This window comes from Giraffa tippelskirchi, chromosome 9 (assembly GCF_054371585.1).
Source record: "Giraffa tippelskirchi isolate mGirTip1 chromosome 9, T2T-mGirTip1v1.2.pri, whole genome shotgun sequence".
Taxonomy (NCBI): Eukaryota; Metazoa; Chordata; class Mammalia; order Artiodactyla; family Giraffidae; genus Giraffa; species Giraffa tippelskirchi.
Genome location: NC_137283.1, coordinates 78340175 through 78355324, shown reverse-complemented (window position 1 = coordinate 78355324; position 15150 = coordinate 78340175). Strand labels below are relative to the sequence as shown.

Sequence of the window (15150 nt, the reverse complement as noted above, 5' to 3'; positions counted from 1 at the left end):
GAGAGAGGGCACTCAGGGGCCACCAGAAATTGGTGGGTAAATATCTGTTAAACCTAGCAACAAAAAAGTGCTTGGGTGAATAATTGTTTTTCCTGTAGTGCCCAAAATGGTATAGGTTTTGGGGGAGAAGATTCCAGAGTTGGAGGGCAGGGCAGAGTACGTAGCCTTTGTGTCAACCAAGAAATTCTTGGACTGGCCTGCCACATCCAGTTGCACCCTTGACTCCAGCCTCGTGACGGTTATCTATGACAGATGGACTGGCTGAAATGAGCCACTTCAGTCCTGTTAAAGGGAAGGCTTGGCAGTTGCCCTTGAGGCTCCAAGGTCCTGAAGGCAGAGTGCAGCCCAATGTCCCAATTGATGGTATTTGTATCAAGCCTTTTTAGGAGACTTACTGCTATTTGGACACTCTTTGACCCAATGTCCTGCCTGTCCACAGATTAGGAACTCTTCTTGTGCCTTTTCCTTCAAGGACTTGGGGTTTGTCATAAGGCTTCCATGGAGGGCAGCATTATCTGGGCATGTCTGGTCTCTCCTTCTTTCCCTTTCCTGGGCCTTGACCTCCCTCTCTTGTTCTCTGTTATATAAGGTATTGGTGGCTGTCTGGACCATTACATTTAAAGAGGCAGCAGGTTCTTCTGCTATAACCGTTGTAACTTTATCCCTATGTCTGATGTACATTGGGACAGAAATCTGTTGTATAAAATCACCTGTCCCTCATAAGAGAATAAGTCCAGATTGGTAAACATTTGGAGGGCTTCTTTTAGCCTTTCCAAAAAAACAATGGGGTTCTTGTTAGGCTCTTGAGCTATTACTGAGACTGAGCACAGCCCCACAACTAATAGGCTTCCTACTATATCCATGGGTTAACTTCCTTAGAGATGTGTCTTCCTGAATCTTATCCTACCCAAGACTGTTGCAACCTGAAAGCCGGGAGTCCCCAGCTCAGGGTGCAGACTCCTATCAGGGTGAGGAGCATCAACCACCCTGAGATTGAATCTGTAGACTGGTCGAGGCATGTCCGTCTCCCAAGAATTGTGTCCCTGGGGAGATTGTGAAATGTCAACCTCCTGGGTCCTGCAAACTGGTGGATCCCCGAGTAAGCAGACTGAGGCATGATAAACTCCTCGGGAACAGATTCTTAGGCAGGTAAAGGCAGGTCGAACTCCTGGACACCTGGGTTAAATTTGTGCATCCCCAAGGTCTCCAGCATGACTAGTGCTCAGTAGGCTTAAAGGGTTGTAATCTTAACTCATTGCTGGTTTCTTCACCTTGGATGGGAATAAGTACTATGATGTAAAGCAATCCAAGTGTCTGCCCTGAGACTGTGAACCTGTCAAAACAGCTGCAAAACTAATGCTCTTATTGCTCTGAGGGAATGTTAAGTCACTGATTCCTCCCCTAGTCTCCCTTAAGAGAAACATTTCATTGTCACAGGCCCACACTAGGTAATAATAAAAATAGTGATAAATGAGTGGATTATCTATAAAGGGCTGGGTGGAGTGATGCTAGCTACAGAGGGGGCGGGGTCATGGTTGTTGGAGTTGAGGCAAAGTGGCTTAAGGACAAAATGATAAGAGGCAACAGACCAGATGTTTAATAAAAGTGAAGTGGAGATTTGATCTGGGGATATGTTTGCAGCTTTGGGTGGTAAGGCTTTGGGCCCAAATGGCCTGTGGGGCTAACTCCCAAAGTAGCAAGACCAATTGTCCTTGAAGGGATGCCACCAACAGATGGACTTCTGGCAGGCATTTGTGCCTGTCGCCCGCCCTAGCAGGTCTACTGAGAGGTCCTGTTGTTGCACATGTTGTAGGAAACATGGAAGATGAAGGCCTGAATATCTAGAGGGATTGGATATTATACATGATTTCTTTCCCAAGGACAAGCTATTTTCTGGTTGTCCCATGAGAAGGTTGTAGAGGCAACACTGTGGGCCTAGATGGGGCTCAGGAAAAGAGCATGAAACAGGAGAGAAGGGGGCAGGGCACAACTTTTGAAAGAATGACATAGCCCAAGGACATAGCATAAACTGATTAAAATCAAATGGGTCCAAGATGGCAGGCAAACCGACTTCAACTAAACCTTCATCCTCAATCTGCAAGTTAAATGACACACCTAGAGGCTCCACCACAGTTCCAAGGCACTGTCAAAAGACCAAGGAGTGGTCTTTTCCAATTCCTGGAAAACTCTACCCCTGCCCCAAAGAGTTGGAATAATCTTCCCTCTCATTAGCATATAAAGTTACCCAGCCCATGAAAACTAACCATGTCACAGCTCATGGCCGCACTTGCCCTCTGCGATGGCCCGCACTGTCTGTGGTGTGTGCTCCTCTCTGAATTTGAATAAATAATTCCATTTCTTACCCATCTCTTTGTCTCTCATGGAATTCTCTCTGTGATGAGACATCAAGAATCTGAGATTCACTAGGTCCTCAGGGATTGAGTCACTGCTGAACATGACTGAGAGACTAAGCACAGCACAGCACAGAGTCCTGGTCACGTGGGTTCGAGTCCTAGTCTTAGGTAAACAGTTTTAAACACAAGTTGCAGAAGTGGAAAGACGATGACCACACCATACTTTGTAAACAGTGGCACAGAGGAAGGGAGGAGCTGAAGGATGGGAGAAAAAGCAGTGGGATGTATGTGCCAAAGAAGCCCATTCATAACCTTCCAGAAAAAACTGCTAAATGCCTGACCCGTGCCCACAGTTTTCTTTGGCTTGATCCTTGGCACAAAGGAGATTAAGGACAAAAGAACCTTCACCTGCTTGACCAATAGCTACTAGGGTGCAGTGGATAGTGGAGCTTTTGGGATACATTGGGCAGTAGTCCCTGCCAGAGGCCCTCAGTTGCACCAACTGCCACTCACCTGTTCACAGGGGGTTTGAGGAGACAAGAAACGAGAGGTTGTATAGAAATTAAGATTTTGTTAGTCATATGTCCTTCCAGCCACAGCAGCGAGGACTTCTTACCTTCGCCAGAGGTCTTCTGGAATCTGAGACTGAGTTGCATGAGCTTTCTCCTGAGTTCGTTTTTGCTGTCCTGCTTTCCAGCATGCTGGGCTTCTCCTCACTTCTGCTCTGGGTTTCCTTTGTGTTCAGCTTCCACAGGGTGAGCTTCCGCTGAGTTGGTCTCTCCTATGCTTGGCTTCCACCTCGCTGGGGTTCAGGAAAGGTTGCTTCAACCATGTTAGATCTGAGTTACAGCTCCAGATATTTTTGGTAGAGTGTGCAATTTCCTCAGTTCTGTCTTGCTGCAGCAGAAGTTTGAGACGGCGGAGCGGTGTTACAGCTCAGAGTTATTCGGCATACAAATCATAGCACACCCTCGAAGCACGAGCGTGTGCCAGCCCCAAAACAGGAACCAATGCAGCTCGTCTTGGCTCCCTCTTTTATAGGTTTTGTCTCCCCCCCTTGAATCTACCCTATGCAAATTAGGGCTAGCCAGGTTGGGGGCATGTTTGTTTCACCTGGAGTTCTCACTCTAGTCAACAACAAACTTTCACAAGCTCATGTAGTGATGCTCTATGATATAAAACATCATAGATTTGTCGAAGTAGTTTGTAACCTCCCTGGTTTTCTCTTGCCACAACAAAAATTTGAAACAATGGGTGGACCAGTGTTATAGCTCCATTTTACAGCTCAGTTTCATTTGGCAAGCAAAGGAGAATACATTCTCAATGCATGAGGGTGGGCCGACCCAAAAGCAGCGAAGAGAGAGAAGCCCCGTCTGAATTTTGGCTCCTGTTTTTATGATTTTTCTCCTCCCCCGAGCCTGTCCTGTGTAAATTGCGCTAGCGGGAGGGTTGTTTCTTTTACCCGAGGCCCTAACTCTGCTCCTCGGACCTTCCTTTGTTCTATTTTTGCAGGCTTTTCCCTTCTTTGCCTTTTAACACTGACATTCTGGACTCGTTTTTCCTATTTTCTCTACATAACAGGTTGCATCTCCACACTTCAAGAGTATAAAATGTGCACATTATTTCTCAAAAATAGTTCTATATTTTTCCTATTTTATAATGTCATCATCTCTAATACTGCCTTGGTTGGTAGTGACTGGATCTGCTAGTATTATTTGGCTGCTAAATCTTCTTTTCTCTTTGTTACAATGACTTCTTCCAGTATTTTTTTTTTTTTTTTACATTTCATTGCCCATCCTGCTTCTCTTATATTTTAATTTTCCATCACAAAAGGCTAATTATTTTGCATAAACAATATTTACTTCTATTTGTGTAAGATTTTCATTCTTTAAACGTTATCACATCTGATATTTTCAGATGTCACATATTAGCTATTTTTGAGCATTTAATTCTGTTTGCTCAAAAAATATGTGTTCAGTATAAAAAAGATCCTTTGTTTTGGGTTTGATTTTTATTTTAAATTTTAAATCTGGCATTAATCTGTGAATCTAAGTTTTCCAAAATATTAGTCTCTGAATTAGAGACAATTTATAAGGAGACTCAAGGATAAGAAAAATAGATGAATTTTCATCATATTATAATCCATATTCATTTTCTGACTTGAGTATTCTTTTCTCCTTGATTAACTTGAAACAGTGGTACCTTTAATCACTACTCATTATCTTATAGTCATCACCTAGTATATTACTGAAATTCTTATAAGTATCATGAATAGAACTATTTCAGTTTTTTTGTTCATGTTTCAATGCATGACATCCATTATTGCTCAAGGAAATATTTAAACTAAGAAGAATATTACACAATGAATAGATGAATGCATCACAAAATTTTTCATTATCATTAATTTGCACTTACTTAGAAGTAGAAAGACACATGTATATAGGTCAAAGAGGTATTTTGACGTTGAATTATACAATTTAAGCATGAAAATTAAAATTTCCAGAAAATAAATAAAGACAAAAATTACTGTGTAAATTATCTATTATTTTATTAAGCATTTGAGTGGTTATATAAAGTATGGACATTGGCAAACACCACTTAATTAAATAAAATCTTCCTTTATATATTTCCAAGAATGATTTCAAGAAAAAAAAAAAAAACTTAAAATCACATAAATATGAGTTTTCTAGTTCCAAAGAATAGCAGGGAGAGATAAGAAAACCTTCTTAAGTGAATAATGGAAAGAAATAGAGGAAAGCAATAGAATGGTAAAGACTAGAGATCTCTTCAAGAAAATTAGAGATACCAAGGGGACATTTCATGCAAAGATGGACACAATAAAGGAAGGAAATGGTAGGGACCTAACAGAAACAGAAGATATTAAGACGAGGTGGCAAGAATACACACAAGAACTATACAGGAAAAAATCTTTATGACCTAGGTAACCATGATGGTGGGATCACTCACCTAGAGTCAGACATCTTGGAATGTGAAGTCAAGTGGGACTTAGGAATCATCACTCCGAACAAAGATAGTGGAGGTGATGGAATTCCAGCTGAGCTATTTCAAATCCTAAAAGATGATGCTGTGAAAGTGCTGCACTCAATATACCAGCAAATTTGGAAAACTCAGCAATGCCCACAGGACTGGAACAAGTCAGTTTTCATTCCAATCCAAAATAAGAGCAATGCCAATTTTTTTTTTTCAAAGTACCACACAATGGCACTCATTTCACATGCTAGCCAATTAATGCTCAAAATTCTCCAAGCTAGGCTTCGACAGTTTGTAAACTGAGAACTTCTAGATGTTCAAACTGGATTTTGAAAAGGCAGGGCAACCAGAAATCAAATTGCCAACATCCGGTGCATCAGCGAGGAAGAAAGAGAATTTCAGAAAAAAACATGTACTTCTGCTTTATTGATTATGGTAAAGCCTTTGGCTTTGTGTATCACAACTAACTGTGGAAAATTCTTAAAGAGAGGATATACCAGACCACCTTACCTATCCCATATGAAACCTGAATGCAGGTCAAGAAGTAGCAGTTAGAACTGGACATAGAACAATGGACACATTCAAAATTGGGAAAGGACTACATTAGTACATTAAGGCTGTATATTTTTACCCAGCTTCAGCCTGGTGGTTCAGATAGTAAAGTGTCTGCCTACAATGCAGGAGACCCGGGTTCAAACCCTGGGTTGAGAAGATCTCTTGGAGGAGGAAATGGCAACCCTCTCCAGTATTCTTGCCTGGAAAATCCCATGGACGGAGATGCCTGGTAGGCTACAGTCCATGGGGTCGCAAAGAGTCGGACATGACTGAACGACTTCACTTTCACTTTCACTTTCAGTTAAGTTCAGTCACTCAGTCGTGTCTGACTCTATCAGACACCATGAATCGCAGCACATCAGGCCTCCCTGTCCATCACCAACTCCCGGAGTTTACCCAAACTCATGTCCATCCAGTCAGTGATGTCATCCAGCCATCTCATCCTCTGTCGTCCCCTTCTCCTCCTGCCCTCAATCCTTCCCAGCATCAGGGTCTTTTCCAATGAGTCAACTCTTTGCATGAGGTGGCCAAAGTATTGGGGTTTCAGCTTCAACATCAGTCTTTCCAGTGAACACCCAGGACTGATATCCTTTAGGATGGACTGGTTGGATCTCCTTGCTGTCCAAGGGACTCTCAAGAGTCTTCTCCAACACCACAGTTCAAAAGCATCAATACTTCCATGCTCAGCCAATTCACAGTCCAATTCTCACATCCACACATGACCACTGGAAAAATCATAGCCTTGACTAGACGGACTTTTGTTGGCAAAGTAATGTCTCTGCTTTTTAACATGCTATCTGGGTTGGTCATAATTTTCCTTCCAAGGAGTAAACATCTTTTAATTTCATGGCTGCAATCACCATCTGCAGTGATTTTGGAGCCCCTCAAAATGAAGGCTGACACTGTTTCCACTGTTTCCCCATCTATTTGCCATGAAGTGATGGGACCAGATGCCATGATCTTAGTTTTCTGAATGTTGAGCTTTAACCCAATTTTTTCACTCTTCTCTTTCACTTTCATCAAGAGGTGTTTTAGTTCCTCTTCACTTTCTGCCGTAAGGGTGGTGTCATCTGTATATCTTACGTTATTGATATTTCCCCTGGCAATCTTGATTCCAGGTTGTTCTTCCTCCAGCCCAGCATTTCTCATGATATATTCTGCATATACGTTAAACAAGCAGGGTGACATTATCCAGCCTTGATGTACTCCCTTTCCTATTTGGAACCTGCATGTTGTTCCATGTTCAGTTCTAACTGTTGCTTCCTGACCTGAATACAGGTTTCTCAAGAGGCTGGCCAGGTGGTCTGGTAACCCCATCTCTTTCAGAATTTTCCACAGTTTATTGTGATCCACACAGTCAGAGGCTTTGGCATAGTCAATAAAGCAGAAATAGATGTTTTTCTGGATCTCTCTTGCTTTTTCGATAATCCAGTGGATGTTGACAATTTGATCTCTGGTTCCTCCACCTTTTCTAAAACCAGCTTGAACATCTGGAAGTTCATGGTTCATGTATTGCTGAAGCCTGGCTTGCAGAATTTTGAGCATTACTTTGCTAGTATGTGAGATGTATACGCAGTGTACATCAAGAGAAATGCCAAGTTCGATGAAGCAGAAGCCGGAATCAAGATTTCTGGGAGAAACATCAGCAACCTCAGATATGCAGGTAACACCACCCTTATGGCAGAAAGTGAAATGGAACTAAAGAGCTTTGATGAAGATGAAAGAGAAGAGTGAAAAGGCTGGCTTAAAATCCAACATCCAGAAAACTAAGATCATGGCACCCGGTCCCATCACTTCACGGCAAAAAGATGGGGGAACAATGGAAACAGAGCCAGATTTTATTTGATTGGGCTACAAAATCACTGCAGATGGTGACTGTAGCCACAAAATTAAAAGACGGTCTCTCCTTGGAAGAAAAGCTAGGACCAACCTAGACAGCATATTAAAAAACAGAGAAATTATTTTGCCAAAAAATTCTGTCTAATCAAAGCTATGGTTTTTCCAGTAGTCATGTATGCATGTTAAAGTTGGACCATAAAGAAGACTGAGCACAGACACATTAATGCTTTTGAACTGTGGTGTTGGAGAATACTCTTGAGAGTCCCTTGGACTGCAAGGAGATCAAACCAGTCTATCCTAAAGGAGATCAGTCCTGGATATTCATTGGACGGACTAATGCTGAAGCTGAACCTCCAGTATTTTGGCCACTTGATGTGAAGAACTAACTCATTAGAAAAGAACCTGAAGCTAGGAAAGATTAAAGGCAGAAGGAGAAGGTGATGGCAGAGGATGAGATGGCTGGATGGCATCATTGACTCAAAGAACATGAGTTTGAGGAAACTCTAGAAGGTGGTGAGGTACAGGGAAGCCTTTTGTGCTGCAGTCCATGAGTTGTAAAGAGCTGGATATGACTGAGTGTCTACACAACAAGAACAAGTAAGTTTTCTAAACACAATAACATCATATTAGGAATTAACTTTGAAGTTAACACTTAAATATACAAAATGCAATAAAGTTACTGGAAGTTCTTGGAAGATGATAATCATTTATGATGTGAGACTAAAATAACAAGGCATTAAAAATTTTATTGGAAAATAATTGCTTTACAACCTTGTATTGTTTCCTGCCATAAATTAACACCAATCAGCCACAGGTATACATGTGTCCTTTCCCTCTTGAACTCCCATCCCACCTCCCTCCCAATCTCCCCCTTCTAGGTTGCCACAGAGTCTTGGGTTGATCTCCCTGTGTCACACAGAAAATCCTCACTTGCTATTTATTTTACATATGGTAATGTATATGTTTCCATGCTATTCTCTCAATTTATCCCACATTCTTCTTTCCCCACTGTCTGTTCTCTATGTCTGTGTCTCCATTGCTTCCTTGCAAATAGGTTCATCAGTACCATCTTTCAAAATTCCATGCTGTTGCTGTTGCTAAGTCACGTCAGTCGTGTCCGACTCTGTGCGACCCCACAGACAGCAGCCCACCAGGCTCCCCCGTCCCTGGGATTCTCCAGGCAAGAACACTGGAATGGGTTGCAATTGCCTTCTCCAATGCATGAAAGGAAAAGTGAAAGTGAAGTCGCTCAGTCGTGTCTGACTCTTAGCGACCCCATGGACTGCAGCCTACCAGGCTCCTCCATCCATGGGATTTTCCAGGCGAGAGTACTGGAGTGGGTTGCCATTGCCTTCTCCACAAGATTCCATATGCATGCATTAATATACAATATTTGTCATTCTGTTTCTGACTTAAGCAACTCTGTATAATAGGTTCTAGGTTCATCCATCTCATTAGGACTGACTCAAACGTGCTCTTTTTTATAGCTGAGTAATATTCGATTGTATATATGTACTACAATTTTTGTATCCATTCATCTGTTGATGGACAATATAGGTGGCTTCCATGTCCTAGCTATTGCAAAAATTGTTACATTAAACATTGGAGTACATATTTCTCTTTCAATTATGGTTTTCTTAGGGTTTCACAGCAAAGAAAACAATAAACAAGATTAAAGACAATCCTCAGAATAGGAGAAAATAATAGCAAATTAAATACTGGCAAAGGATTATTCTCCAAAATATAAAGCAGCTGAAGCAACTCAATACCAGAAAAATAAACAGCTCAGTCAAAAAGTGGGTGGAAGACCTAAATAGACATTTCTTCAAAGAAGACATACAGATGCCCAGCAAACACATGAAAAGATGTTCAACATTGCTCATCCTTCGAGAAATGCAAATCAAAACTACAATGAGATATCAACTCATACTGGTCAGAATGGCCATCATTAAAAAAAAATCTACAAACAATAAATGCTAGAGAGAATATAGAAAAAAGGAAACCCTCTTGCACTGTTGGTGGGAATGTGAATTGACACAGCCACTATTGAGAACAATATGGACATTCATTAAAAACCTAGGAATAGAACTACCATATGACCCAACAATCCCACTACTGGGCATATACACAAACAAGGAATTTTTATCATGTGATACTTGAACAGATTTTTTCAAATATAAAAAATCCATTTCACTTTTCTCCTCCCCTTTGTTTGTGAAACAGGTTAAAATAACCTTACATTAATGCTGTGGACAAGGACATCTGAGGAGTGACCTTTAGAGGAACAGAAGAAGTGGCCTTTCAGCATCTGAGAATTCCATTGAGTCCAATGTAGATCCTATTTCCAAAATAATGTTTAGGAAAAATAATAAGAAAATAAGCATTTCAACAGAAATCTAGTACTTTGTTATGTATATTTTGTCCACTCAAAATGCTAGAAGTTTTCATTTAATAAAAGAGTTTAAAGATACACTGAAGTTTTCATGTTTTACCAGGAAATGACAGTTTTTTATTGATCACTTTTCATATTAAGGTATTTTCTTAAGTAAATTTTAATAAAATGCCATAAGTAAATCAAGTGGATTAAAAACACACTTGATATGCTAAGCTGAAACTGTGCCATCAAGTAAGAAATATGAGAGAGAAAAGGCTTTTCCAGAATGGCATCTTACATGTTTGCTAATTAAAAAACATCAGAGTGAAGGGATGCGATTTCTTTAAGCAAGTGACTCTAGTAATGAATGCAGACTCCATTGTTTAGACTAGAAATCAGAAAAGGAAGCCAGAAAGAAAATAAATGAAGCAACAAATGCCTAAATTTGCAGCAGTGTAGGATATCTATGGAGTAGTTGCTACAGGACACATTATATAATAAATACATTTTCATATAACTAATGGAATGAGACAAAGTGAACAGTTGAATTGGACAAATATGAGTAATAACCTCAAAATACCAAAGAGCATTTTGTTGTAATGAGTAATACATGCTCAGCCTCTGGGCGGGCATAAAAGAATTAAGAAGATAGATGGTGACCCTGCTGCACTGCCCTAAAGAACAAATACATCTAGCAGTCACAATGCCCTGACACAATGTTCATGCTGCTAAGGACTTGCTGATATGGTAATTCATGAAGGGATGGAGGTTTGATTTGAATGTTACTCTGTGTATTTTAATACTTAATCTAGATTGATAGCCAAATGCCACCATCTAAATGTAGCCTGTGTGGCAAGGATCACAGAAAATGTGGTTGTTTTAAACTGCATAAGCAGTACGTATTATGCAATCTTTCATAGAGGAAGAGACGGCCAAATTCTTTGCTTCTCAGGGAAAACTAAATGCCAAATAATGTTTATTTCACAAAACATCTTGGCGATGTGTAGAATTGAAGTTACTAATTAATTTTTTATTAGTGATATCCAGTTATTTTGCTACGGGGTAGACAATAGGATGCAGAAGTTTAAAAAACAACATTTTTCTAGCACTAATCAACAAACTCTTAATACATAATACACTTAAAATGCTATGATTTACACAAATTACACCCTAGTTTTGTTCCTGGTAGACTTATCTCGGCATCTCATGGAAACGAATATTGGAACTTCTGTATTCTTATTAAACAAAACTCTTCTTGGAATTTGTTCTGTACCATACCATATGAAGAAAGTGTTTTCACATTTCTTTAATTTATTAGATATTACATGAGAAGATTTTCACAATTTCTGAGAAAGAAAACAAGATGAAATGAAACCACTTGCAACACATTTATTTTCTTGGTGGTAATGTGCAATATGAATGCACTATTCATTTTATCATTTACACATCATTTATTGTTTACAAAGGAGCATGTACTCTTTATATTCAGAAAAGATCACAAAGTATAACTTAAAAAAATATGCAACTACTAATAACTACTAATACTGATGTATCATCTACTATGGGACAGGAAATCATCCAACTACTTTAAATGTAGTAATTTATGTAACCAAGACCTGGTGTAAGTACCACCATTTCCTCAATTGTAAAGATGTGGGAAACTTGAGGAATGAAGAAGCTGAAGAAAGTTAATGTGTCGCTCAGTCATGCCTGACTCTTTGCAACCCTGTAGACTGTAGGCTGATAGGCTCCTCTGTCCTTGGAATTATCCAGGCAAGAATACTGGAGTGGGTTTCTATTTCCTTCTCCAGGGGATCTTCCCATGGATTGAACCCTGGTCTCCTGCATTGCAGTCAGACTCTTTATCATCTGAGCAAGAGGCAGAAACAGTCAGCTGAGTTTACATTCTTAACCACTATATATTTGGTTCTGAAAAGGAATAATTGAGTGATAGAAAGAAATTCACATTTTGAATGAAAAGGAATTGTAATACCTTATTAACTCTACAGATATACAAGTCTGTGTTCAAAATGATATCTTTTAATAACAACCATAATAGCCAATGCTTTGTTACACATTATATTCCGATTACTTGATAAAATCCAGATACATTTTAAAATAGAAAGAGACACATCAAGAATTGAAACTGAGCAGGACTCTGTGGAGCTTTTGAGCACAGAAGTCATTCCTTGTTCAGTTCCCTGAGTTCCAAAGGGCAGACTTAAGCAAGTGCTAATTGGGGAAGGGAGGAGATACAAAGACAAGGGAGGAACAGTCAAAAAACAATAGTGAAGCCTTATGGCAGAGTCCTCATTCCTCCTCGAGGGATATATATATAACAACATATTTGAGCTCGTCTGCAGAACTAAAAGTCCCACCAAATAGAGGATGTTCCAGAGAGAGGATAACAGTATAATAACTTTGAGAACAAGAGACCGCCTGATGTCAGATTAAAGGAATACAGGCTCTGTTGTCACCCTAATTCTTATCAGCAACTCTGTCCCTTGACTATAAAACTCCTCACAAATTCCTTGGGGTTGGAACACAGTTTTGAGGGCATTTGCCTGCTGTGGTCCTCTTTGCCTAGCAAAGCAATGAAGCTATTATTTTCTACTTTACCCTTCCAAAAATAGATGCTTGAATATGTATTTGTAAATATTTATTGACAGATTTGATCAAATAACTTCCTGTGCTAACTTAAGCAGAACTTTTATAGTTTAGCATTTGCACTTAATTTGACATATTTAAAATAAAGTTGGTATTTGGTCATTAAGTTTTTCCAGTTCTTTGTGACCACATGGATTGTAGCCCTCCAGACTCTTGTGTTCATGGGATTTCCCAGGTTAGAATACTGGAGCAGGCTGTCATTTTCTTCTTCAAGGGATCTTCACAATCCAGGGATCAAACTCGTGTCTCTAGTGTGGCAGGTGGACAATCTGAGGGAGCTAATGTCACATAGCAACCCAAACTGTGGGATCACCAGAGACAAAAAAAAAGACCTTTCTTGAGAAAGACTCTAAGGCCACTTGGCGACCTCTGGTGCACCCACAGAACGAAGTATTGTGCCCTAGTGAACAGTAAAGGCAACCAAGCCAGCTGCCATTCAGTGCCTTCCTTTCCTGGAGGCAGAGAGGCAGGCGAGGGACAGCCAGAGCCAGAAGGCAAGGGGCCGCTTCAATCTTGGCCCCAGCGTCTGCATTCTCCACCAAACTTTGAGCGTACTGCCAGTTGCTAACCATGTCTTCCTGGGATCATGGATAGTTCACACCTTCCAGGAGTGTCACAGCCTGAGATCAGCTCCCCTGAGATCAGACACATGGCACACCAGGGACTGTGCTCCATGGTGCACTTGGGAAACTGAGTGTCCAGGACAAGGAGGTGCATAAGATGCCAGGCCCATTTGGGACAGTGTGCTCACCAAGAACCCAGTCATCTGAATGATTTGGACCTGGGAAGGGCACAAAATGCCCAGCCCATCTGGGTCTTTGCCCTTGTGGAACACCCAAGAACCTGAGTGGCTTAGACCTGAGAAGTGCAAAAGTTGCAGGAGCCACATGGGACAGTGCCCTTGCAGAGCATGCTGGAGCCTGAGAAATATGGACTCCACCTTGGACTATGGCAACCCCAATGTGGTCCAGCCACTTGGAGCACTTCCCACACATGCCAGCATTCTTTGTTAGCAGTGACCCTCTCTTTCCACAGAACAATTGAACAAGTGAGGTTAACTAAGTGGCCACCTTCACCCTCTTGTGTCAGGGTGGAGATTAGACAATGAAGAGACTTGCAAACAGAGGAAGCCAAAATAAACAAAGAAGGGGAAACTGCTCTGGAAGTGACAGAAGCAACAGATTAAAACCCTGTAGTTAATGCTGAGACTGTTCATTTGAGGGGCAAATATAGATCTTAAGAACAAGTACAAGCCAAAAAAAGGGACTACCTGACACTGAACTGACCCCACTCTGCCCACAACAGCTCCAGAGAAATTCCTAGATATATTTTTACTGTTATCAGTTTTTAATTTTTAATTATTTCTTTATTACTCTTTCAGCTTTCAATTTTATAGCCTACTATTACTTTTCAAACAAAATTATATATATATATATATTTGGGAACAATTTTGTTTTGTATTTTTTATATTGTATTTTTGAGAGTCTAATCTCTATTCCAGGTTTTTAACCTTTGCCTTTTGAAATTTGCAATCAAATTCCTATCTTTAAGAATCTAATCTTCAGTATTCATTTTTCACTTAGGGATTTGATTACTGGTTTGATTGCTTTCTCCCCTTTTGACTATCCCCTTTCTCCTCTGATCACCTCTATCTCCTTCTTCCCTCTTCTCTTCTCTATATAACTGTGAATCTCTCTGAGTGTTCCTGGCTGTGGAGAGTTGTTTCACCATTAACCTATGGATTTTAACTTTGGTGCTCTATGGATGGAGAAGTCTTGAGGCTAGTGGAAGGGAAGGGCCAAAATCCAGAGGCAGAAGATTTAACTCCAGAACTTTAGAACATGAGAGCACTCCTGACTATAAGGGATATTAATAGACAAGAACTCACCCAAATGTCTCCATACTTACACTGAAACTTTCTGAACCCAAGAGTCAGAAAATTCCAGTGCAAGACACACCATGATAACTCTTCCACAAAAATGGAACACAATCCTAAACGTTAAAAGATGGGCTTCCAAAGCCATGCTAAATCCATAGACACCCCCAAAACTCACTACTGGACACTTCATTGCACTCCATAGAGAAAAGATCCAGCTTCACCCACCAGAACACAGACACAATTTCCCCCAATCAGGGAAACTTGACAAGCCACTGGTCCAACCCCATCCACAGGGAGCAGACTCCACAATTAAGAGAAAACATGAACTTCCAGCCTGCAGAAAGTGCACCCCAAACACAGTAATCTAAACAAAATGAAAAGGCACAGAGACATGCAGCAGGTGAAGGAATATGATAAAAACCCACCAAACCAAACAAAAAAAAAAAAAAAGAAAGAAAGAGAAAAAGAGGAGGAAAAATATCTGAAAAATA

General features: G+C 40.4%; 1 long non-coding RNA gene across 1 annotated transcript in view; it reads left to right on the top strand.

The window, feature by feature from the left end:
• The window catches only part of LOC145520247 (uncharacterized), a 45606-nt gene extending 35397 nt beyond the window's left edge, over positions 1-10209 (top strand). The window contains exon 5 of the long non-coding RNA XR_014064338.1: positions 9963-10209. This is a non-coding gene — a long non-coding RNA (uncharacterized LOC145520247). The remainder of the gene's footprint in view (positions 1-9962) is intronic.
• Positions 10210-15150: the final 4941 nt, after the last annotated feature.